Source organism: Cnephaeus nilssonii, assembly GCF_951640355.1.
Source record: "Cnephaeus nilssonii genome assembly, chromosome: 2".
Lineage (NCBI taxonomy): Eukaryota > Metazoa > Chordata > Mammalia > Chiroptera > Vespertilionidae > Cnephaeus > Cnephaeus nilssonii.
In genome coordinates, this window is record NC_137073.1 from 1,652,553 (window position 1) to 1,678,598 (window position 26,046).

Sequence of the window (26,046 nt, forward strand, 5' to 3'; positions counted from 1 at the left end):
TTCTTTTCTACTTGTGGGACTTCACCACATGTAGAAACAACTTTATATACTCTTCTCTAATCTTTTGAATCTATATAAACTTTACTTTCAACTGTTTTACAGTTGAATACTACTTTTCAGTGAATTCCGGTGGTTTGAAACACTGGTTTCATGTGAACTAACTCTATTTCAAGGATTTCTTCAGTATACAACATCCTTTCTAGCCTAGAAACTTACATTTTGTTTTCCACTTGTTCTCACACAATTCTATGATATTCATTAGTATTTCCTCTGAATTACTACTGATTTCTAGCTGTTTCCTATAAAGGGCCTTCTGCTCTACTTGTGGGACTTCACCACATGTAGAAACAACTTTATACACTCTTCTCTGGACTTGCGAAGCTATATAAACTTGTCTTTCAACGGTTTCACAGTTGAATACTACTTTTCAGTGAATACTGTTGGTTTGAAACACTGGTTTCATGTGAACTAACTCTATTTCAAGGATTTCTGCAGTGTACAACATCCTTTCTAGACTAGGGACTTACATTTTGATGTCTTTTACAGTTGTTCTCTCACTATTCTGTGATATTCATTAGTATTTCCTCTGAATGACTACTGATTTCTAGCTGTTTCCTATAATGGGCCTTCTTTTCTACTTGTGGGACTTCACCACATGTAGAAACAACATTATACACTCTTCTCTGAACTTGAGAAGCTATATACACTTGTCTTTCAACTGTTTTACAGTTAAATACTACTTTTCAGTGAATTCCGGTGGTTTGAAACACTGGTTTCATGTGAAATAACTGTATTTCAAGGATTTGTGCAGTGTACAACATCCTTTCTATACTAGAGACTTACATTTTGATGTCTTTTACACTTGTTCTCTCACTATTCTGTGATATTCATTAGTATTTGCTCTGAATGACTACTGATTTCTAGCTGTTTCCTATAATGGGCCTTCTTTTCTACTTGTGGGACTTCACCACATGTAGAAACAACATTATACACTCTTCTCTGAACTTGAGAAGCTATATACACTTGTCTTTCAACTGTTTTACAGTTAAATACTACTTTTCAGTGAATTCCGGTGGTTTGAAACACTGGTTTCATGTGAACTAACTCTATTTCAAGGATTTCTGCAGTGTGCAACATCCTTTCTAGACTAGAGACTTACATTTTGATGTCTTTTACACTTGTTCTCTCACTATTCTGTGATATTCATTAGTATTTGCTCTGAATGACTACTGATTTCTAGCTGTTTCCTATAATGGGCCTTCTTTTCTACTTGTGGGACTTCACAACATCTAGAAACTAATTTATACACTCTTCTCTAGACTTGCGAAGCTATATAAACTTGTCTTTCAACTGTTTTACAGTTAAATACTACTTTTCAGTGAATTCTGGTGGTTTGAAACACTGGTTTCATGTGAACTAACTCTATTTCAAGGATTTCTGCAGTGTGCAACATCCTTTCTAGACTAGAGACTTACATTTTGATGTCTTTTACACTTGTTCTCTCACTATTCTGTGATATTTATTTGTATTTGCTCTGAATTAGTAATGCTTTCTTGCAGTGTCCTATAATGGGCCTTTTTTTCTACTTGTGGGACTTCACCACATGTAGAAACAACTTTATATACTATTCTCTGATCTTTTGAATCTATATAAACTTGTCTTTCAACTGTTTTACAGTTGAATACTACTTTTCAGTGAATTCCGGTGGTTTGAAACACTGGTTTCATGTGAACTAACTCTATTTCAAGGATTTCTGCAATGTACAACATCCTTTCTAGACTAGAGACTTACATTTTGGTGTCTTTTACACTTGTTCTCTCACTATTCTGTGATATTCATTAGTATTTCCTCTGAATGACTACTGATTACTAGCTGTTTCCTATAATGGGCCTTCTTTTCTACTTGTGGGACTTCACCACATGTAGAAACAACTTTATACATTCTTCTCTGAACTTGAGAAGCTATATACACTTGTCTTTCAACTGTTTTACAGTTGAATACTACTTTTCAGTGAATTCCGGTGGTTTGAAACACTGGTTTCATGTGAACTAACTCTATTTCAAGGATTTCTTCAGTATACAACATCCTTTCTAGCCTAGAAACTTACATTTTGATTGTTTTCCACTTGTTCTCACACAATTCTATGATATTCATTAGTATTTCCTCTGAATTACTACTGATTTCTAGCTGTTTCCTATAATGGGCCTTCTTTTCTACTTGTGGGACTTCACCACATGTAGAAACAACTTTATATACTCTTCTCTGATCTTTTGAATCTATATAAACTTTACTTTCAACTGTTTTACAGTTGAATACTACTTTTCAGTGAATTCTGGTGGTTTGAAACACTGGTTTCATGTGAACTAACTCTATTTCAAGGATTTCTTCAGTATACAACATCCTTTCTAGCCTAGAAACTTACATTTTGTTTTCCACTTGTTCTCACACAATTCTATGATATTCATTAGTATTTCCTCTGAATTACTACTGATTTCTAGCTGTTTCCTATAAAGGGCCTTCTGCTCTACTTGTGGGACTTCACCACATGTAGAAACAACTTTATACACTCTTCTCTGGACTTGCGAAGCTATATAAACTTGTCTTTCAACGGTTTCACAGTTGAATACTACTTTTCAGTGAATACTGTTGGTTTGAAACACTGGTTTCATGTGAACTAACTCTATTTCAAGGATTTCTGCAGTGTACAACATCCTTTCTAGACTAGGGACTTACATTTTGATGTCTTTTACAGTTGTTCTCTAACTATTCTGTGATATTCATTAGTATTTCCTCTGAATGACTACTGATTTCTAGCTGTTTCCTATAATGGGCCTTCTTTTCTACTTGTGGGACTTCACCACATGTAGAAACTACATTATACACTCTTCTCTGAACTTGAGAAGCTATATACACTTGTCTTTCAACTGTTTTACAGTTAAATACTACTTTTCAGTGAATTCCGGTGATTTGAAACACTGGTTTCATGTGAAATAACTGTATTTCAAGGATTTGTGCAGTGTACAACATCCTTTCTATACTAGAGACTTACATTTTGATGTCTTTTACACTTGTTCTCTCACTATTCTGTGATATTCATTAGTATTTGCTCTGAATGACTACTGATTTCTAGCTGTTTCCTATAATGGGCCTTCTTTTCTACTTGTGGGACTTCACCACATGTAGAAACAACATTATACACTCTTCTCTGAACTTGAGAAGCTATATACACTTGTCTTACAACTGTTTTACAGTTAAATACTACCTTTCAGTGAATTCCGGTGGTTTAAAACACTGGTTTCATGTGAACTAACTGTATTTCAAGGATTTGTGCAGTGTACAACATCCTTTCTAGACTAGAGACTTACATTTTGATGTCTTTTACACTTGTTCTCTCACTATTCTGTGATATTCATTGGTATTTGCTCTGAATGACTACTGATTTCTAGCTGTTTCCTATAATGGGCCTTCTTTTCTACTTGTGGGACTTCACAACATCTAGAAACTAATTTATACACTCTTCTCTAGACTTGCGAAGCTATATAAACTTGTCTTTCAACGGTTTCACAGTTGAATACTACTTTTCAGTGAATTCTGTTGGTTTGAAACACTGGTTTCATGTGAACTAACTCTATTTCAAGGATTTGTGCAGTGTACAACATCCTTTCTAGACTAGAGACTTACATTTTGATGTCTTTTACACTTGTTCTCTCACTATTCTGTGATATTCATTAGTATTTGCTCTGAATGACTACTGATTTCTAGCTGTTTCCTATAATGGGCCTTCTTTTCTACTTGTGGGACTTCACAACATCTAGAAACTAATTTATACACTCTTCTCTAGACTTGCGAAGCTATATAAACTTGTCTTTCAACTGTTTTACAGTTAAATACTACTTTTCAGTGAATTCTGGTGGTTTGAAACACTGGTTTCATGTGAACTAACTCTATTTCAAGGATTTCTGCAGTGTGCAACATCCTTTCTAGACTAGAGACTTACATTTTGATGTCTTTTACACTTGTTCTCTCACTATTCTGTGATATTTATTTGTATTTGCTCTGAATTAGTAATGCTTTCTTGCAGTGTCCTATAATGGGCCTTCTTTTCTACTTGTGGGACTTCACCACATGTAGAAACAACTTTATATACTCTTCTCTAATCTTTTGAATCTATATAAACTTTACTTTCAACTGTTTTACAGTTGAATACTACTTTTCAGTGAATTCCGGTGGTTTGAAACACTGGTTTCATGTGAACTAACTCTATTTCAAGGATTTCTTCAGTATACAACATCCTTTCTAGCCTAGAAACTTACATTTTGTTTTCCACTTGTTCTCACACAATTCTATGATATTCATTAGTATTTCCTCTGAATTACTACTGATTTCTAGCTGTTTCCTATAAAGGGCCTTCTGCTCTACTTGTGGGACTTCACCACATGTAGAAACAACTTTATACACTCTTCTCTGGACTTGCGAAGCTATATAAACTTGTCTTTCAACGGTTTCACAGTTGAATACTACTTTTCAGTGAATACTGTTGGTTTGAAACACTGGTTTCATGTGAACTAACTCTATTTCAAGGATTTCTGCAGTGTACAACATCCTTTCTAGACTAGGGACTTACATTTTGATGTCTTTTACAGTTGTTCTCTCACTATTCTGTGATATTCATTAGTATTTCCTCTGAATGACTACTGATTTCTAGCTGTTTCCTATAATGGGCCTTCTTTTCTACTTGTGGGACTTCACCACATGTAGAAACAACATTATACACTCTTCTCTGAACTGGAGAAGCTATATACACTTGTCTTTCAACTGTTTTACAGTTAAATACTACTTTTCAGTGAATTCCGGTGGTTTGAAACACTGGTTTCATGTGAAATAACTGTATTTCAAGGATTTGTGCAGTGTACAACATCCTTTCTATACTAGAGACTTACATTTTGATGTCTTTTACACTTGTTCTCTCACTATTCTGTGATATTCATTAGTATTTGCTCTGAATGACTACTGATTTCTAGCTGTTTCCTATAATGGGCCTTCTTTTCTACTTGTGGGACTTCACCACATGTAGAAACAACATTATACACTCTTCTCTGAACTTGAGAAGCTATATACACTTGTCTTTCAACTGTTTTACAGTTAAATACTACTTTTCAGTGAATTCCGGTGGTTTGAAACACTGGTTTCATGTGAACTAACTCTATTTCAAGGATTTCTGCAGTGTGCAACATCCTTTCTAGACTAGAGACTTACATTTTGATGTCTTTTACACTTGTTCTCTCACTATTCTGTGATATTCATTAGTATTTGCTCTGAATGACTACTGATTTCTAGCTGTTTCCTATAATGGGCCTTCTTTTCTACTTGTGGGACTTCACAACATCTAGAAACTAATTTATACACTCTTCTCTAGACTTGCGAAGCTATATAAACTTGTCTTTCAACTGTTTTACAGTTAAATACTACTTTTCAGTGAATTCTGGTGGTTTGAAACACTGGTTTCATGTGAACTAACTCTATTTCAAGGATTTCTGCAGTGTGCAACATCCTTTCTAGACTAGAGACTTACATTTTGATGTCTTTTACACTTGTTCTCTCACTATTCTGTGATATTTATTTGTATTTGCTCTGAATTAGTAATGCTTTCTTGCAGTGTCCTATAATGGGCCTTTTTTTCTACTTGTGGGACTTCACCACATGTAGAAACAACTTTATATACTATTCTCTGATCTTTTGAATCTATATAAACTTGTCTTTCAACTGTTTTACAGTTGAATACTACTTTTCAGTGAATTCCGGTGGTTTGAAACACTGGTTTCATGTGAACTAACTCTATTTCAAGGATTTCTGCAATGTACAACATCCTTTCTAGACTAGAGACTTACATTTTGGTGTCTTTTACACTTGTTCTCTCACTATTCTGTGATATTCATTAGTATTTCCTCTGAATGACTACTGATTACTAGCTGTTTCCTATAATGGGCCTTCTTTTCTACTTGTGGGACTTCACCACATGTAGAAACAACTTTATACATTCTTCTCTGAACTTGAGAAGCTATATACACTTGTCTTTCAACTGTTTTACAGTTGAATACTACTTTTCAGTGAATTCCGGTGGTTTGAAACACTGGTTTCATGTGAACTAACTCTATTTCAAGGATTTCTTCAGTATACAACATCCTTTCTAGCCTAGAAACTTACATTTTGATTGTTTTCCACTTGTTCTCACACAATTCTATGATATTCATTAGTATTTCCTCTGAATTACTACTGATTTCTAGCTGTTTCCTATAATGGGCCTTCTTTTCTACTTGTGGGACTTCACCACATGTAGAAACAACTTTATATACTCTTCTCTGATCTTTTGAATCTATATAAACTTTACTTTCAACTGTTTTACAGTTGAATACTACTTTTCAGTGAATTCTGGTGGTTTGAAACACTGGTTTCATGTGAACTAACTCTATTTCAAGGATTTCTTCAGTATACAACATCCTTTCTAGCCTAGAAACTTACATTTTGTTTTCCACTTGTTCTCACACAATTCTATGATATTCATTAGTATTTCCTCTGAATTACTACTGATTTCTAGCTGTTTCCTATAAAGGGCCTTCTGCTATACTTGTGGGACTTCACCACATGTAGAAACAACTTTATACACTCTTCTCTGGACTTGCGAAGCTATATAAACTTGTCTTTCAACGGTTTCACAGTTGAATACTACTTTTCAGTGAATACTGTTGGTTTGAAACACTGGTTTCATGTGAACTAACTCTATTTCAAGGATTTCTGCAGTGTACAACATCCTTTCTAGACTAGGGACTTACATTTTGATGTCTTTTACAGTTGTTCTCTAACTATTCTGTGATATTCATTAGTATTTCCTCTGAATGACTACTGATTTCTAGCTGTTTCCTATAATGGGCCTTCTTTTCTACTTGTGGGACTTCACCACATGTAGAAACTACATTATACACTCTTCTCTGAACTTGAGAAGCTATATACACTTGTCTTTCAACTGTTTTACAGTTAAATACTACTTTTCAGTGAATTCCGGTGATTTGAAACACTGGTTTCATGTGAAATAACTGTATTTCAAGGATTTGTGCAGTGTACAACATCCTTTCTATACTAGAGACTTACATTTTGATGTCTTTTACACTTGTTCTCTCACTATTCTGTGATATTCATTAGTATTTGCTCTGAATGACTACTGATTTCTAGCTGTTTCCTATAATGGGCCTTCTTTTCTACTTGTGGGACTTCACCACATGTAGAAACAACATTATACACTCTTCTCTGAACTTGAGAAGCTATATACACTTGTCTTACAACTGTTTTACAGTTAAATACTACCTTTCAGTGAATTCCGGTGGTTTAAAACACTGGTTTCATGTGAACTAACTGTATTTCAAGGATTTGTGCAGTGTACAACATCCTTTCTAGACTAGAGACTTACATTTTGATGTCTTTTACACTTGTTCTCTCACTATTCTGTGATATTCATTGGTATTTGCTCTGAATGACTACTGATTTCTAGCTGTTTCCTATAATGGGCCTTCTTTTCTACTTGTGGGACTTCACAACATCTAGAAACTAATTTATACACTCTTCTCTAGACTTGCGAAGCTATATAAACTTGTCTTTCAACGGTTTCACAGTTGAATACTACTTTTCAGTGAATTCTGTTGGTTTGAAACACTGGTTTCATGTGAACTAACTCTATTTCAAGGATTTGTGCAGTGTACAACATCCTTTCTAGACTAGAGACTTACATTTTGATGTCTTTTACACTTGTTCTCTCACTATTCTGTGATATTTATTTGTATTTTCTCTGAATTAGTAATGCTTTCTTGCAGTGTCCTATAATGGGCCTTCTTTTCTACTTGTGGGACTTCACCACATGTAGAAACAACTTTATATACTATTCTCTGATCTTTTGAATCTATATAAATTTGTCTTTCAACTGTTTTACAGTTGAATACTACTTTTCAGTGAATTCCGGTGGTTTGAAACACTGGTTTCATGTGAACTAACTCTATTTCAAGGATTTCTGCAATGTACAACATCCTTTCTAGACTAGAGACTTACATTTTGGTGTCTTTTACACTTGTTCTCTCACTATTTTATGATATTCATTAGTATTTCCTCTGAATGACTACTGATTACTAGCTGTTTCCTATAATGGGCCTTCTTTTCTACTTGTGGGACTTCACCACATGTAGAAACAGCTTTATACATTCTTCTCTGAACTTGAGAAGCTATATACACTTGTCTTTCAACTGTTTTACAGTTGAATACTACTTTTCAGTGAATTCGGGTGGTTTGAAACACTGGTTTCATGTGAACTAACTCTATTTCAAGGATTTCTTCAGTATACAACATCCTTTCTAGCCTAGAAACTTACATTTTGATTGTTTTCCACTTGTTCTCACACAATTCTATGATATTCATTAGTATTTCCTCTGAATTACTACTGATTTCTAGCTGTTGCCTATAATGGGCCTTCTTTTCTACTTGTGGGACTTCACCACATGTAGAAACAACTTTATACACTCTTCTCTGGACTTGTGAAGCTATATAAACTTGTCTTTCAACGGTTTCACAGTTGAATACTACTTTTCAGTGAATTCTGTTGGTTTGAAACACTGGTTTCATGTGAACTAACTCTATTTCAAGGATTTCTGCAATGTACAACATCCTTTCGAGACTAGAGACTTACATTTTGGTGTCTTTTACACTTGTTCTCTCACTATTCTGTGATATTCATTAGTATTTCCTCTGAATGACTACTGATTACTAGCTGTTTCCTATAATGGGCCTTCTTTTCTACTTGTGGGACTTCACCACATCTAGAAACTAATTTATACACTCTTCTCTAGACTTGCGAAGCTATATAAACTTGTCTTTCAACTGTTTTACAGTTAAATACTACTTTTCAGTGAATTCTGGTGGTTTGAAACACTGGTTTCATGTGAACTAACTCTATTTCAAGGATTTCTGCAGTGTGCAACATCCTTTCTAGACTAGAGACTTACATTTTGATGTCTTTTACACTTGTTCTCTCACTATTCTGTGATATTTATTTGTATTTGCTCTGAATTAGTAATGCTTTTTTGCAGTGTCCTATAATGGGCCTTCTTTTCTACTTGTGGGACTTCACCACATGTAGAAACAACTTTATATACTCTTCTCTAATCTTTTGAATCTATATAAACTTTACTTTCAACTGTTTTACAGTTGAATACTACTTTTCAGTGAATTCCGGTGGTTTGAAACACTGGTTTCATGTGAACTAACTCTATTTCAAGGATTTCTTCAGTATACAACATCCTTTCTAGCCTAGAAACTTACATTTTGTTTTCCACTTGTTCTCACACAATTCTATGATATTCATTAGTATTTCCTCTGAATTACTACTGATTTCTAGCTGTTTCCTATAAAGGGCCTTCTGCTCTACTTGTGGGACTTCACCACATGTAGAAACAACTTTATGCACTCTTCTCTGGACTTGCGAAGCTATATAAACTTGTCTTTCAACGGTTTCACAGTTGAATACTACTTTTCAGTGAATTCTGTTGGTTTGAAACACTGGTTTCATGTGAACTAACTCTATTTCAAGGATTTCTGCAGTGTACAACATCCTTTCTAGACTAGGGACTTACATTTTGATGTCTTTTACAGTTGTTCTCTCAGTATTCTGTGATATTCATTAGTATTTGCTCTGAATTAGTAATGCTTTCTTGGAGTGTCCTATAATGGGCCTTCTTTTCTACTTGTGGGACTTCACCACATATAGAAACAACTTTATATACTCTTCTCTGAACTTTTGAATCTATATAAACTTGTCTTTCAACTGTTTTACAGTTGAATACTACTTTTCAGTGAATTCCGGTGGTTTGAAACACTGGTTTCATGTGAACTAACTCTATTTCAAGGATTTCTTCAGTATACAACATCCTTTCTAGCCTAGAAACTTACATTTTGATTGTTTTCCACTTGTTCTCACACAATTCTATGATATTCATTAGTATTTCCTCTGAATTACTACTGATTTCTAGCTGTTTCCTATAATGGGCCTTCTTTTCTACTTGTGGGACTTCTCACATGTAGAAACAACTTTATACACTCTTCTCTGGACTTGTGAAGCTATATAAACTTGTCTTTCAACGGTTTCACAGTTGAATACTACTTTTCAGTGAATTCTGTTGGTTTGAAACACTGGTTTCATGTGAACTAACTCTATTTCAAGGATTTCTGCAATGTACAACATCCTTTCTAGACTAGAGACTTACATTTTGGTGTCTTTTACACTTGTTCTCTCACTCTTCTGTGATATTCATTAGTATTTCCTATGAATGACTACTGATTACTAGCTGTTTCCTATAATGGGCCTTCTTTTCTACTTGTGGGACTTCACCACATGTAGAAACAACTTTATACATTATTCTCTGAACTTGAGAAGCTCTATACACTTGTCTTACAACTGTTTTACAGTTAAATACTACTTTTCAGTGAATTCCGGTGGTTTAAAACACTGGTTTCATGTGAACTAACTGTATTTCAAGGATTTGTGCAGTGTACAACATCCTTTCTAGACTAGAGACTTACATTTTGATGTCTTTTACACTTGTTCTATCACTATTCTGTGATATTCATTAGTATTTCCTCTGAATGACTACTGATTTCTAGCTGTTTCCTATAATGGGCCTTCTTTTCTACTTACGGGACTTCCCCACATGCAGAAACAACATTATACACTCTTCTCTGAACTTGAGAAGCTATATACACTTGTCTTTCAACTGTTTTACAGTTAAATACTACTTTTCAGTGAATTCCGGTGGTTTGAAACACTGGTTTCATGTGAACTAACTCTATTTCAAGGATTTCTTCAGTATACAACATCCTTTCTAGACTAGAGACTTACATTTTGGTGTCTTTTACACTTGTTCTCTCACTATTCTGTGATATTCATTAGTATTTCCTCTGAATGACTACTGATTTCTAGCTGTTTCCTATAATGGGCCTTCTTTTCTACTTGTGGGACTTCACAACATCTAGAAACTAATTTATACACTCTTCTCTAGACTTGCGAAGCTATATAAACTTGTCTTTCAACTGTTTTACAGTTAAATACTACTTTTCAGTGAATTCTGGTGGTTTGAAACACTGGTTTCATGTGAACTAACTCTATTTCAAGGATTTCTGCAGTGTGCAACATCCTTTCTAGACTAGAGACTTACATTTTGATGTCTTTTACACTTGTTCTGTCACTATTCTGTGATATTTATTAGTATTTGCTCTGAATTAGTAATGCTTTCTTGGAGTGTCCTATAATGGGCCTTCTTTTCTACTTGTGGGACTTCACCACATATAGAAACAACTTTATATACTCTTCTCTGAACTTTTGAATCTATATAAACTTGTCTTTCAACTGTTTTACAGTTGAATACTACTTTTCAGTGAATTCCGGTGGTTTGAAACACTGGTTTCATGTGAACTAACTCTATTTCAAGGATTTCTTCAGTATACAACATCCTTTCTAGCCTAGAAACTTACATTTTGATTGTTTTCCACTTGTTCTCACACAATTCTATGATATTCATTAGTATTTCCTCTGAATTACTACTGATTTCTAGCTGTTTCCTATAATGGGCCTTCTTTTCTACTTGTGGGACTTCTCACATGTAGAAACAACTTTATACACTCTTCTCTGGACTTGTGAAGCTATATAAACTTGTCTTTCAACGGTTTCACAGTTGAATACTACTTTTCAGTGAATTCTGTTGGTTTGAAACACTGGTTTCATGTGAACTAACTCTATTTCAAGGATTTCTGCAATGTACAACATCCTTTCTAGACTAGAGACTTACATTTTGGTGTCTTTTACACTTGTTCTCTCACTCTTCTGTGATATTCATTAGTATTTCCTCTGAATGACTACTGATTACTAGCTGTTTCCTATAATGGGCCTTCTTTTCTACTTGTGGGACTTCACCACATGTAGAAACAACTTTATACATTCTTCTCTGAACTTGAGAAGCTATATACACTTGTCTTACAACTGTTTTACAGTTAAATACTACTTTTCAGTGAATTCCGGTGGTTTAAAACACTGGTTTCATGTGAACTAACTGTATTTCAAGGATTTGTGCAGTGTACAACATCCTTTCTAGACTAGAGACTTACATTTTGATGTCTTTTACACTTGTTCTATCACTATTCTGTGATATTCATTAGTATTTCCTCTGAATGACTACTGATTTCTAGCTGTTTCCTATAATGGGCCTTCTTTTCTACTTGTGGGACTTCACCACATGTAGAAACAACATTATACACTTTCTCTGAACTTGAGAAGCTATATACACTTGTCTTTCAACTGTTTTACAGTTAAATACTACTTTTCAGTGAATTCCGGTGGTTTGAAACACTGGTTTCATGTGAAATAACTGTATTTCAAGGATTTCTGCAGTGTGCAACATCCTTTCTATACTAGAGACTTACATTTTGATGTCTTTTACACTTGTTCTCTCACTATTCTGTGATATTCATTACTATTTGCTCTGAATGACTACTGATTTCTAGCTGTTTCCTATAATGGGCCTTCTTTTCTACTTGTGGGACTTCACCACATGTAGAAACAACATTATACACTCTTCTCTGAACTTGAGAAGCTATACACACTTGTCTTTCAACTGTTTTACAGTTAAATACTACTTTTCAGTGAATTCTGGTGGTTTGAAACACTGGTTTCATGTGAAATAACTGTATTTCATGGATTTGTGCAGTGTACAACATCCTTTCTATACTAGAGACTTACATTTTGATGTCTTTCACACTTGTTCTGTCACTATTCTGTGATATTAATTAGTATTTGCTCTGAATTAGTAATGCTTTCTAGGAGTGTCTTATAATGCGCCTTCTTTTCTCCTTTGGGACTTCACCACATGTAGAAACAACTTTATATACTCTTCTCTGAACTTTTGAATCTATATAAACTTGTCTTTCAACTGTTTTACAGTTGAATACTACTTTTCAGTGAATTCCGGTGGTTTGAAACACTGGTTTCATGTGAACTAACTCTATTTCAAGCATTTCTTCAGTATACAACATCCTTTCTTGCCTAGAAACTTACATTTTGATTGTTTTCCACTTGTTCTCACACAATTCTATGATATTCATTAGTATTTCCTCTGAATTACTACTGATTTCTAGCTGTTTCCTATAATGGGCCTTCTTTTCTACTTGTGGCACTTCACCACATGTAGAAACAACTTTATACACTCTTCTCTGGACTTGTGAAGCTATATAAACTTGTCTTTCAACGGTTTCACAGTTGAATACTACTTTTCAGTGAATTCTGTTGGTTTGAAACACTGGTTTCATGTGAACTAACTCTATTTCAAGGATTTCTGCAATGTACAACATCCTTTCTAGACTAGAGACTTACATTTTGGTGTCTTTTACACTTGTTCTATCACTATTCTGTGATATTCTTTAGTATTTCCTATGAATGACTACTGATTACTAGCTGTTTCCTATAATGGGCCTTCTTTTCTACTTGTGGGACTTCACCACATGTAGAAACAACTTTATACATTCTTCTCTGAACTTGAGAAGCTCTATACACTTGTCTTACAACTGTTTTACAGTTAAATACTACTTTTCAGTGAATTCCGGTGGTTTAAAACACTGGTTTCATGTGAACTAACTGTATTTCAAGGATTTGTGCAGTGTACAACATCCTTTCTAGACGAGAGACTTATATTTTGATGTCTTTTACACTTGTTCTATCACTATTCTGTGATATTCATTAGTATTTCCTCTGAATGACTACTGATTTCTAGCTGTTTCCTATAATGGGCCTTCTTTTCTACTTGTGGGACTTCCCCACATGTAGAAACAACATTATACACTCTTCTCTGAACTTGAGAAGCTATATACACTTGTCTTTCAACTGTTTTACAGTTAAATACTACTTTTCAGTGAATTCCGGTGGTTTGAAACACTGGTTTCATGTGAACTAACTCTATTTCAAGGATTTCTGCAATGTACAACATCCTTTCTAGACTAGAGACTTACATTTTGGTGTCTTTTACACTTGTTCTCTGACTATTCTGTGATATTCATTAGTATTTCCTCTGAATGACTACTGATTACTAGCTGTTTCCTATAATGGGCCTTCTTTTCTACTTGTGGGACTTCACCACATGTAGAAACAACTTTATACATTCTTCTCTGAACTTCAGAAGCTATATACACTTGTCTTTCAACTGTTTTACAGTTAAATACTACTTTTCAGTGAATTCCGGTTGTTTGAAACACTGGTTTCATGTGAAATAACTGTATTTCAAGGATTTGTGCAGTGTACAACATCCTTTCTATACTAGAGACTTACATTTTGATGTCTTTTACACTTGTTCTCTCACTATTCTGTGATATTCATTAGTATTTGCTCTGAATGACTACTGATTTCTAGCTGTTTCCTATAATGGGCCTTCTTTTCTACTTGTGGGACTTCACAACATCTAGAAACTAATTTATACACTCTTCTCTAGACTTGCGAAGCTATATAAACCTGTCTTTCAACTGTTTTACAGTTAAATACTACTTTTCAGTGAATTCTTTTGGTTTGAAACACTGGTTTCATGTGAACTAACTCTATTTCAAGGATTTCTGCAGTGTGCAACATCCTTTCTAGACTAGAGACTTACATTTTGATGTCTTTTACACTTGTTCTCTCACTATTCTGTGATATTCATTAGTATTTGCTCTGAATTAGTAATGCTTTCTTGGAGTGTCCTATAATGGGCCTTCTTTTCTACTTGTGGGACTTCACCACATGTAGAAACAGCTTTATATACTCTTCTCTGAACTTTTGAATCTATATAAACTTGTCTTTCAACTGTTTTACAGTTGAATACTACTTTTCAGTGAATTCCGGTGGTTTGAAACACTGGTTTCATGTGAACTAACTCTATTTCAAGGATTTCTTCAGTATACAACATCCTTTCTAGCCTAGAAATTTACATTTTGATTGTTTTCCACTTGTTCTCACACAATTCTATGATATTCATTAGTATTTCCTCTGAATTACTACTGATTTCTAGCTGTTTCCTATAATGGGCCTTCTTTTCTACTTGTGGGACTTCACCACATGTACAAACAACTTTATACACTCTTCTCTGGACTTGTGAAGCTATATAAACTTGTCTTTCAACGGTTTCACAGTTGAATACTACTTTTCAGTGAATTCTGTTGGTTTGAAACACTGGTTTCATGTGAACTAACTCTATTTCAAGGATTTCTGCAATGTACAACATCCTTTCTAGACTAGAGACTTACATTTTGGTGTCTTTTACACTTGTTCTCTCACTATTCTGTGATATTCATTAGTATTTCCTCTGAATGACTACTGATTACTAGCTGTTTCCTATAATGGGCCTTCTTTTCTACTTGTGGGACTTCACCACATGTAGAAACAACTTTATACATTCTTCTCTGAACTTGAGAAGCTCTATACACTTGTCTTACAACTGTTTTACAGTTGAATACTACTTTTCAGTGAATTCTGGTGGTTTCAAACACTGGTTTCATGTGAACTAACTCTATTTCAAGGATTTCTGCAGTGTGCAACATCCTTTCTAGACTAGAGACTTACATTTTGATGTCTTTTACACTTGTTCTCTCACTATTCTGTGATATTTATTTGTATTTGCTCTGAATTAGTAATGCTTTCTTGCAGTGTCCTATAATGGGCCTTCTTTTCTACTTGTGGGACTTCACCACATGTAGAAACAACTTTATATACTCTTCTCTGATCTTTTGAATCTATATAAACTTGTCTTTCAACTGTTTTACAGTTGAATACTACTTTTCAGTGAATTCCGGTGGTTTGAAACACTGGTTTCATGTGAACTAACTCTATTTCAAGGATTTCTTCAGTATACAACATCCTTTCTAGCCTAGAAACTTACATTTTGATTGTTTTCCACTTGTTCTCACACAATTCTATGATATTCATTAGTATTTCCTCTGAATTACTACTGATTTCTAGCTGTTTCCTATAAAGGGCCTTCTGCTCTACTTGTAGGACTTCACCACATGTAGAAACAACTTTATACACTCTTCTCTGGACTTGCGAAGCTATATAAACTTGTCTTTCAACGGTTTCACAGTTGAATACTACTTTTCAGTGAATTCTGTTGGTTTAAACACTGGTTTCATGTGAACTAACTCTATTTCAAGGATTTCTGCAGTGTACAACATCCTTTCTTGACTAGGGACTTACATTTTGATGTCTTTTACAGTTGTTCTCTCACTATTCTGTGATATTCATTAGTATTTCCTCTGAATGACTACTGATTTCTAGCTGTTTCCTATAATGGGCCTTCTTTTCTACTTGTGGGACTTCACCACATGTAGAAACAACATTATACACTCTTCTCTGAACTTGAGAAGCTATATACACTAGTCTTTCAACTGTTTTACAGTTAAATACTACTTTTCAGTGAATTCTGTTGGTTTGAAACACTGGTTTCATGTGAACTAACTCTATTTCAAGGATTTCTGCAATGTACAACATCTTTTCTAGACTAGAGACTTACATTTTGGTGTCTTTTACACTTGTTCTCTCACTATTCTGTGATATTCATTAGTATTTCCTCTGAATGACTACTGATTACTAGCTGTTTCCTATAATGGGCCTTCTTTTCTACTTGTGGTACTTCACCACATGTAGAAACAACTTTATACATTCTTCTCTGAACTTGAGAAGCTCTATACACTTGTCTTACAACTGTTTTACAGTTAAATACTACTTTTCAGTGAATTCCGGTGGTTTGAAACACTGGTTTCATGTGAACTAACTGTATTTCAAGGATTTGTGCAGTGTACAACATCCTTTCTAGACTAGAGACTTACATTTTGATGTCTTTTACACTTGTTCTATCACTATTCTTTGATATTCATTAGTATTTCCTCTGAATGACTACTGATTTCTAGCTGTTTCCTATAATGGGCCTTCTTTTCTACTTGTGGGACTTCCCCACATGTAGAAACAACATTATACACTCTTCTCTGAACTTGAGAAGCTATATACACTTGTCTTTCAACTGTTTTACAGTTAAATACTACTTTTCAGTGAATTCCGGTGGTTTGAAACACTGGTTTCATGTGAACTAACTCTATTTCAAGGATTTCTGCAATGTACAACATCCTTTCTAGACTAGAGACTTACATTTTGGTGTCTTTTACACTTGTTCTCTCACTATTCTGTGATATTCATTAGTATTTCCTCTGAATGACTACTGATTTCTAGCTGTTTCCTATAATGGGCCTTCTTTACTACTTGTGGGACTTCACAACATCTAGAAACTAATTTATACACTCTTCTCTAGACTTGCGAAGCTATATAAACTTGTCTTTCAACTCTTTTACAGTTAAATACTATTTTTCAGTGAATTCTGGTGGTTTGAAACACTGGTTTCATGTGAACTAACTCTATTTCAAGGATTTCTGCAGTGTGCAAAATCCTTTCTAGACTAGAGACTTACATTTTGATGTCTTTTACACTTGTTCTATCACTATTCTGTGATATTCATTAGTATTTCCTCTGAATGACTACTGATTTCTAGCTGTTTCCTATAATGGGCCTTCTTTTCTACTTGTTGGACTTCACCACATGTAGAAACAACTTTATATACTCTTCTCTGATCTTTTGAATCTATATAAACTTGTCTTTCAACTGTTTTACAGTTGAATACTACTTTTCAGTGAATTCCGGTGGTTTGAAACACTGGTTTCATGTGAACTAACTCTATTTCAAGGATTTCTGCAATGTACAACATCCTTTCTAGACTAGAGACTTACATTTTGGTGTCTTTTACACTTGTTCTCTCACTATTCTGTGATATTCATTAGTATTTCCTCTGAATGACTACTGATTACTAGCTGTTTCCTATAATGGGCCTTCTTTTCTACTTGTGGGACTTCACCACATGTAGAAACAACATTATACACTTTCTCTGAACTTGAGAAGCTATATACACTTGTCTTTCAACTGTTTTACAGTTAAATACTACTTTTCAGTGAATTCCGGTGGTTTGAAACACTGGTTTCATGTGAAATAACTGTATTTCAAGGATTTGTGCAGTGTACAACATCCTTTCTATACTAGAGACTTACATTTTGATGTCTTTTACACTTGTTCTCTCACTATTCTGTGATATTCATTAGTATTTGCTCTGAATGACTACTGATTTCTAGCTGTTTCCTATAATGGGCCTTCTTTTCTACTTGTGGGACTTCACAACATCTAGAAACTAATTTATACACTCTTCTCTAGACTTGCAAAGCTATATAAACTTGTCTTTCAACTGTTTTACAGTTAAATACTACTTTTCAGTGAATTCTGGTGGTTTGAAACACTGGTTTCATGTGAACTAACTCTATTTCAAGGATTTCTGCAGTGTACAACATCCTTTCTATACCATACACTTACATTTTGATGTCTTTTCCACTTTATCTCTCACAATTCTGTTGTATTCATTATTATTAGCTCTGGATTACTACTGGTTACTTGAAATGTGCTATAATAGGCCTTTTGGTCTAGTTATGAGGCTAACCAACATGTACAAACAACTTTGTACTGTCTTCTGTGAACTTGAGAAGCTATATACACTTGGTTCTCTACTGTTTTACAGTTTAATGCTACTTTTCAGTGAATTCTAGTGGTTTCCAACACTGGTTTAATGTGCACTTGCTCTATTTCAAGGATTTCTGCTGTGTACAACATCTTTTCTATACTATACACTTACATTTTTATGTCTTTTCCACTTTTTCTCTCACAATTCTGTTGTATTCATTATTATTAGCTCTGGATTACTACTGGTTACTTGAAATGTGCTATAATTGGCCTTTTGGTCTAGTTATGAGGCTTCCCAACATGTACAAACAACTTTGTATTGTCTTCTGTGAACTTGAGAAGCTATATACACTTGTCCTTTAACTGTTTTACAGTTGAATGCTTCTTTTCTGTGGATTCTAGTGGTTTAAAATAGTGGTTTCATGCGAACTAACTCTATTTCCAGGATTTCTGCACTGTACAACATCCTTTCTAGACTAGAGACTTACATTTTGATGTCTTTTACACTTGTTCTCTCATAATTCTGTGATATTCATTAGTATTTGCTCTGAATTACTACTGCTTTCTTGCAGTGTCCTATAATGGGCCTTCTGCTCTACTTGTGGGACTTCACCACATGTTGAAACACATTTATACAGTCTTCTCTGAACTTGAGAAGCTATATACACTTGTTTTTCAACTGTTTTACAGTTGAATACTACTTTTCAGTGAATTCTGGAGGTTTCAAACACTGGTTTCATGTGAACTAACTCTATTTCAAGGATTTCTGCAGTGAACAACATCCTTCCTAGACTAGGCACTTACATTTTCATGGTTTTCCACTTGTTCTCACACAATTCTATGATATTCATTAGTATTTGCTCTGAATTACTACTGATTTCTAGTTGTGTCCTCTAATGGGCTTTCTGCTCTACTTGTGGTACGTCAACACATGTAAAAACAACTTCATACATGCTTCTCTGAACTGGAGAAGCTATATACACTTGTCTTTCAATTGTTTTACAGTTGAGTGCTACTTTTCAGTGAATTCTGGAGGTTTCACACACTGGTTTCATGAGAACTAACTCTATTCTCAAGGATTTCTGCAGTGATCTACATCCTTCCTAGACTAGGCACTTACATTTTCATGGTTTTCCACTTGTTCTCACACAATTCTATGATATTCATTAGTATTTGCTCTGCATTACTACTGATTTCTAGTTGTGTCCTCTAATGGGCTTTCTGCTCTACTTGTGGTACGTCAACACATGTAAAAACAACTTCATACACGCTTCTCTGAACTGGAGAAGCTATATAAACTTGTCTTTCAACTGTTTTACAGTTGAGTGCTACTTTTCAGTGAATTCTGGAGGTTTCACACACTGGTTTCATGTGAAATAACTCTATTTTAAGTATTTATGCAGTGTACAACATCCTTTCTAGACTAGAGACTTACATTTTGATGTCTTTTACACTTGTTCTCTCACTATTCTGTGATATTCATTAGTATTTGCTCTGAATTACTACTGCTTTCTTGCAGTGTCCTATAATGGGCCTTCTGCTCTACTTGTGGGACTTCACCACTTGTAGAAACATCTTTATACACTCTTCTCTGAACTTGAGAAGCTATATAAACTTGTGTTTCAACTGTTTTACAATTGAATACTACTTTTCAGTCAATTCTAGTGGTTTCTAAAGCTGCTTAAATGTGCTCTTTTTTCTATTCCAGGATTTCCCTCATTGTATGAAACACTTTCATTACTATATCCTAACATTGTGATGTATTTTCCCTGTATTCTCTAACTATTCTGTTCAATTTATTGCCATTTTGCCCTTAGTTCCTAGTCTTTCTTACAATGTCTTACAATTGGCTTTCTGTTGCAGTTACCGGACTTACCTGCATTGTACAAACAGCTTTCTACACTCTTCTCTGAAGTGGAGAAGCAATAAACACTTGTCATCTAAGTATGTTTTACAGTTTAATGGTACTTTTCAGTGCATTCTAGTGATTTCAAACACTGGTTTAATGTTCACTTGCTCTATTTCAAGGATTTCTGCTGTGTACAACATCCTTTCTATACCATACACTTACATTTTGATGTCTTTTCCACTTTATCTCTCACAATTCTGTTGTATTCATTATTATTAGCTCTGGATTACTACTGGTTACTTGAAATGTGCTATAATAGGCCTTTTGGTCTAGTTATGAGGCTAACCAACATGTACAAACAACTTTGTACTGTCTTCTGTGAACTTGAGAAGCTATATACACTTGGTTCTCTACTGTTTTACAGTTTAATGCTACTTTTCAGTGAATTCTAGTGGTTTCCAACACTGGTTTAATGTGCACTTGCTCTATTTCAAGGATTTATGCTGTGTACAACATCTTTTCTATACTATACACTTACATTTTTATGTCTTTTCCACTTTTTCTCTCACAATTCTGTTGTATTCATTATTATTAGCTCTGGATTACTACTGGTTACTTGAAATGTGCTATAATTGGCCTTTTGGTCTAGTTATGAGGCTTCCCAACATGTACAAACAACTTTGTATTGTCTTCTATGAACTTGAGAAGCTATATACACTTGTCCTTTAACTGTTTTACAGTTGAATGCTTCTTTTCTGTGGATTCTAGTGGTTTAAAACAGTGGTTTCATGCGAACTAACTCTATTTCTAGGATTTCTGCACTGTACAACATCCTTTCTAGACTAGAGACTTACATTTTGATGTCTTTTACACTTGTTCTCTCATAATTCTGTGATATTCATTAGTATTTGCTCTGAATTACTACTGCTTTCTTGCAGTGTCCTATAATGGGCCTTCTGCTCTACTTGTGGGACTTCACCACATGTAGAAACACATTTATACAGTCTTCTCTGAACTTGAGAAGCTATATACACTTGTCTTTCAACTGTTTTACAGTTGAATACTACTTTTCAGTGAATTCTGGATGTTTCAAACACTGGTTTCATGTGAACTAACTCTATTTCAAGGATTTCTGCAGTGAACAACATCCTTCCTAGACTAGGCACTTACATTTTCATGGTTTTCCACTTGTTCTCACACAATTCTATGATATTCATTAGTATTTGCTCTGAATTACTACTGATTTCTAGCTGTGTCCTATAATGGGCTTTCTGCTCTACTTGTAGTATGTCAACACATGTAAAAACAACTTCATACACGCTTCTCTGAACTGGAGAAGCTATATACACTTGTCTTTCAACTGTATTACAGTTGACTGCTACTTTTCAGTGAATTCTGGAGGTTTCATACACTGGTTTCATGTTAAATAACTCTATTTCAAGAATTTATGCAGTGTACAACATCCTTTCTAGACTAGAGACTTACATTTTGATGTCTTTTACACTTGTTCTCTCACTATTCTGTGATATTCATTAGTATTTGCTCTGAATTACTACTGCTTTCTTGCAGTGTCCTATAATGGGCCTTCTGCTGTACTTGTGGGACTTCACCACTTGTAGAAACATCTTTATACACTCTTCTCTGAACTTGAGAAGCTATATAAACTTGTGTTTCAACTGTTTTACAATTGAATACTACTTTTCAGTCAATTCTAGTGGTTTCTAAAGCTGCCTAAATGTGCTCCTTGTTCTATTCCAGGATTTCCCTCATTGTATGAAACACTTTCATTACTATATCCTAACATTGTGATGTATTTTCCCTGTATTCTCTAACTATTCTGTTCAATTTACTGCCATTTTGCCCTTAGTTCCTAGTCTTTCTTACAATGTCTTACAATTGGCTTTCTGTTGCAGTTACCAGACTTACCTGCATTGTATAAACAGCTTTCTACACTCTTCTCTGAAGTCGAGAAGCAATAAACACTTGTCATCTAAGTATGTTTGACAGTTTAATGGTACTTTTCAGTGCATTCTATTGATTTCAAACACTGGTTTAATGTGAACTAACTCTATTTCAAGGATTTCTGCTGTGAACAACATCCTTCCTAGACTAGGCACTTACATTTTGATGGTTTTTCCCTTGTTCTCACACAATTCTATGATATTCATTAGTATTTGCTCTGAATTACTACTGATTTCTAGCTGAGTCCTATAATGGGCCTTCTGCTCTACTTGTGGGACTTCTCCACAAGTACAAACAACATTACACACTCTTCTCTGAACTTGAGAAGCTATATACACTTGTCTTTCAACTGTTTTACAGTTGAATGCTACTTTTCAGTGGATTCTAGTGGTTTAAAACACTTGTTTCATTTGAACTACCTCTATTTCCAGGATTTATGCAGTATACAACATCCTTTCTAGACTAGAGACTTACATTTTGATGTCTTTTACACTTGTTCTCTCATAATTCTGTGATATTCATTAGTATTTGCTCTGAATTATACTGCTTTCTTGCAGTGTCCTATAATGGGCTTCTGCTCTACTTGTGGGACTTCACCACATGTAGAAACGTCATTATACAGTCTTCTCTGAAGTTGAGAAGCTACATACACTTGTCTTTCAACTGTTTTCCAGTTGAATTCTACTTTTCAGTGAATACTGGTGCTTTCAAACACTGGTTTCATGAGAACTAACTCTATTTCAAGGATTTCTGCTGTGAACTACATCCTTCCTAGACTAGGCACTTACATTTTCATGGCTTTCCACTTGTTCTCACACAATTCTATGATATTCATTAGTATTTGCTCTGAATTACTACTGATTTCTAGCTGTGTCCTATAATGGGCTTTCTGCTCTACTTGTACTTCAACACATTTAAAAACAAATTCATACACGTTTCTCTGAACTGGAGAAGCTATATACACTTGTCTTTCAACTGTTTTACAGTTGAATGCTACTTTTCAGTGAATTGTGGAGTTTTCAAACACTGGTTTCATGTGAACTAACTCTATTTCAAATATTTATGCAGTGTACAACATCCTTTCTAGACTAGACACTTACAATTTGATGGTTTTCCACTTCTTCTCACACAATTCTATGATATTCATTAGTATTTCCTCAGAATTACTACTGCTTTTTTGCAGTATCCTATAATGGGCCTTCTGCTCTACATTTGGGACTTCTCCACAAGTACAAACAACATTATACACTCTTCTCTGAACTTGAGAAGCTATATACACTTGTCTTTCAACTGTTTTACAGTTGAATGCTACTTTTAAGTGGATTCTAGTGGTTTAAAACACTGGTTTAATGTGAACTAACTCTATTTCGAGGATTTCTGCAGTGTCCAACATCCTTTCTAGACTGGAGACTTACATTTTGATGTCTTTTACCCTTGTTCTCTCACTATTCTATTATATTCATTAATATTTGCTCTGAATTACTACTGATTTCTAGTTGTGTCCTATAATGGGCTTTCTGCTCTACTTGTGGTTCGTCAACACATGTAAAAACAACTTCATACACGCTTCTCTGAACTGGAGAAGCTATATACACTTGTCTTTCAACTGTTTTACAGTTGAATACTACTTTTCAGTGAATTCTGGAGGTTTCACACACTGGTTTCATGAGAACTAACTCTATTCTCAAGGATTTCTGCAGTGATCTACATCCTTCCTAGACTAGGCACTTACATTTTCATGGTTTTCCACTTGTTCTCACACAATTCTATGATATTCATTAGTATTTGCTCTGCATTACTACTGATTTCTAGTTGTGTCCTCTAATGGGCTTTCTGCTCTACTTGTGGTACGTCAACACATGTAAAAACAACTTCATACACGCTTCTCTGAACTGGAGAAGCTATATACACTTGTCTTTCAACTGTTTTACAGTTGAGTGCTACTTTTCAGTGAATTCTGGAGGTTTCACACACTGGTTTCATGTGAAATAACTCTATTTCAAGAATTTATGCAGTGTACAACATCCTTTCTAGACTAGAGACTTACATTTTGATGTCTTTTACACTTGTTCTCTCACTATTCTGTGATATTCATTAGTATTTGCTCTGAATTACTACTGCTTTCTTGCAGTGTCCTATAATGGGCCTTCTGCTGTACTTGTGGGACTTCACCACTTGTAGAAACATCTTTATACACTCTTCTCTGAACTTGAGAAGCTATATAAACTTGTGTTTCAACTGTTTTACAATTGAATACTACTTTTCAGTCAATTCTAGTGGTTTCTAAAGCTGCCTAAATGTGCTCCTTGTTCTATTCCAGGATTTCCCTCATTGTATGAAACACTTTCATTACTATATCCTAACATTGTGATGTATTTTCCCTGTATTCTCTAACTATTCTGTTCAATTTACTTCCATTTTGCCCTTAGTTCCTAGTCTTTCTTACAATGTCTTACAATTGGCTTTCTGTTGCAGTTACCAGACTTACCTGCATTGTATAAACAGCTTTCTACACTCTTCTCTGAAGTGGAGAAGCAATAAACACTTGTCATCTAAGTATGTTTGACAGTTTAATGGTACTTTTCAGTGCATTCTATTGATTTCAAACACTGGTTTAATGTGAACTAACTCTATTTCAAGGATTTCTGCTGTGAACAACATCCTTCCTAGACTAGGCACTTACATTTTGATGGTTTTTCCCTTGTTCTCACACAATTCTATGATATTCATTAGTATTTGCTCTGAATTACTACTGATTTCTAGCTGAGTCCTATAATGGGCCTTCTGCTCTACTTGTGGGACTTCTCCACAAGTACAAACAACATTACACACTCTTCTCTGAACTTGAGAAGCTATATACACTTGTCTTTCAACTGTTTTACAGTTGAATGCTACTTTTCAGTGGATTCTAGTGGTTTAAAACACTTGTTTCATTTGAACTACCTCTATTTCCAGGATTTATGCAGTATACAACATCCTTTCTAGACTAGAGACTTACATTTTGATGTCTTTTACACTTGTTCTCTCATAATTCTGTGATATTCATTAGTATTTGCTCTGAATTATACTGCTTTCTTGCAGTGTCCTATAATGGGCTTCTGCTCTACTTGTGGGACTTCACCACATGTAGAAACGTCATTATACAGTCTTCTCTGAAGTTGAGAAGCTACATACACTTGTCTTTCAACTGTTTTCCAGTTGAATTCTACTTTTCAGTGAATTCTGGTGCTTTCAAACACTGGTTTCATGAGAACTAACTCTATTTCAAGGATTTCTGCTGTGAACTACATCCTTCCTAGACTAGGCACTTACATTTTCATGGCTTTCCACTTGTTCTCACACAATTCTATGATATTCATTAGTATTTGCTCTGAATTACTACTGATTTCTAGCTGTGTCCTATAATGGGCTTTCTGCTCTACTTGTACTTCAACACATTTAAAAACAAATTTATACACGTTTCTCTGAACTGGAGAAGCTATATACACTTGTCTTTCAACTGTTTTACAGTTGAATGCTACTTTTCAGTGAATTGTGGAGTTTTCAAACACTGGTTTCATGTGAACTAACTCTATTTCAAATATTT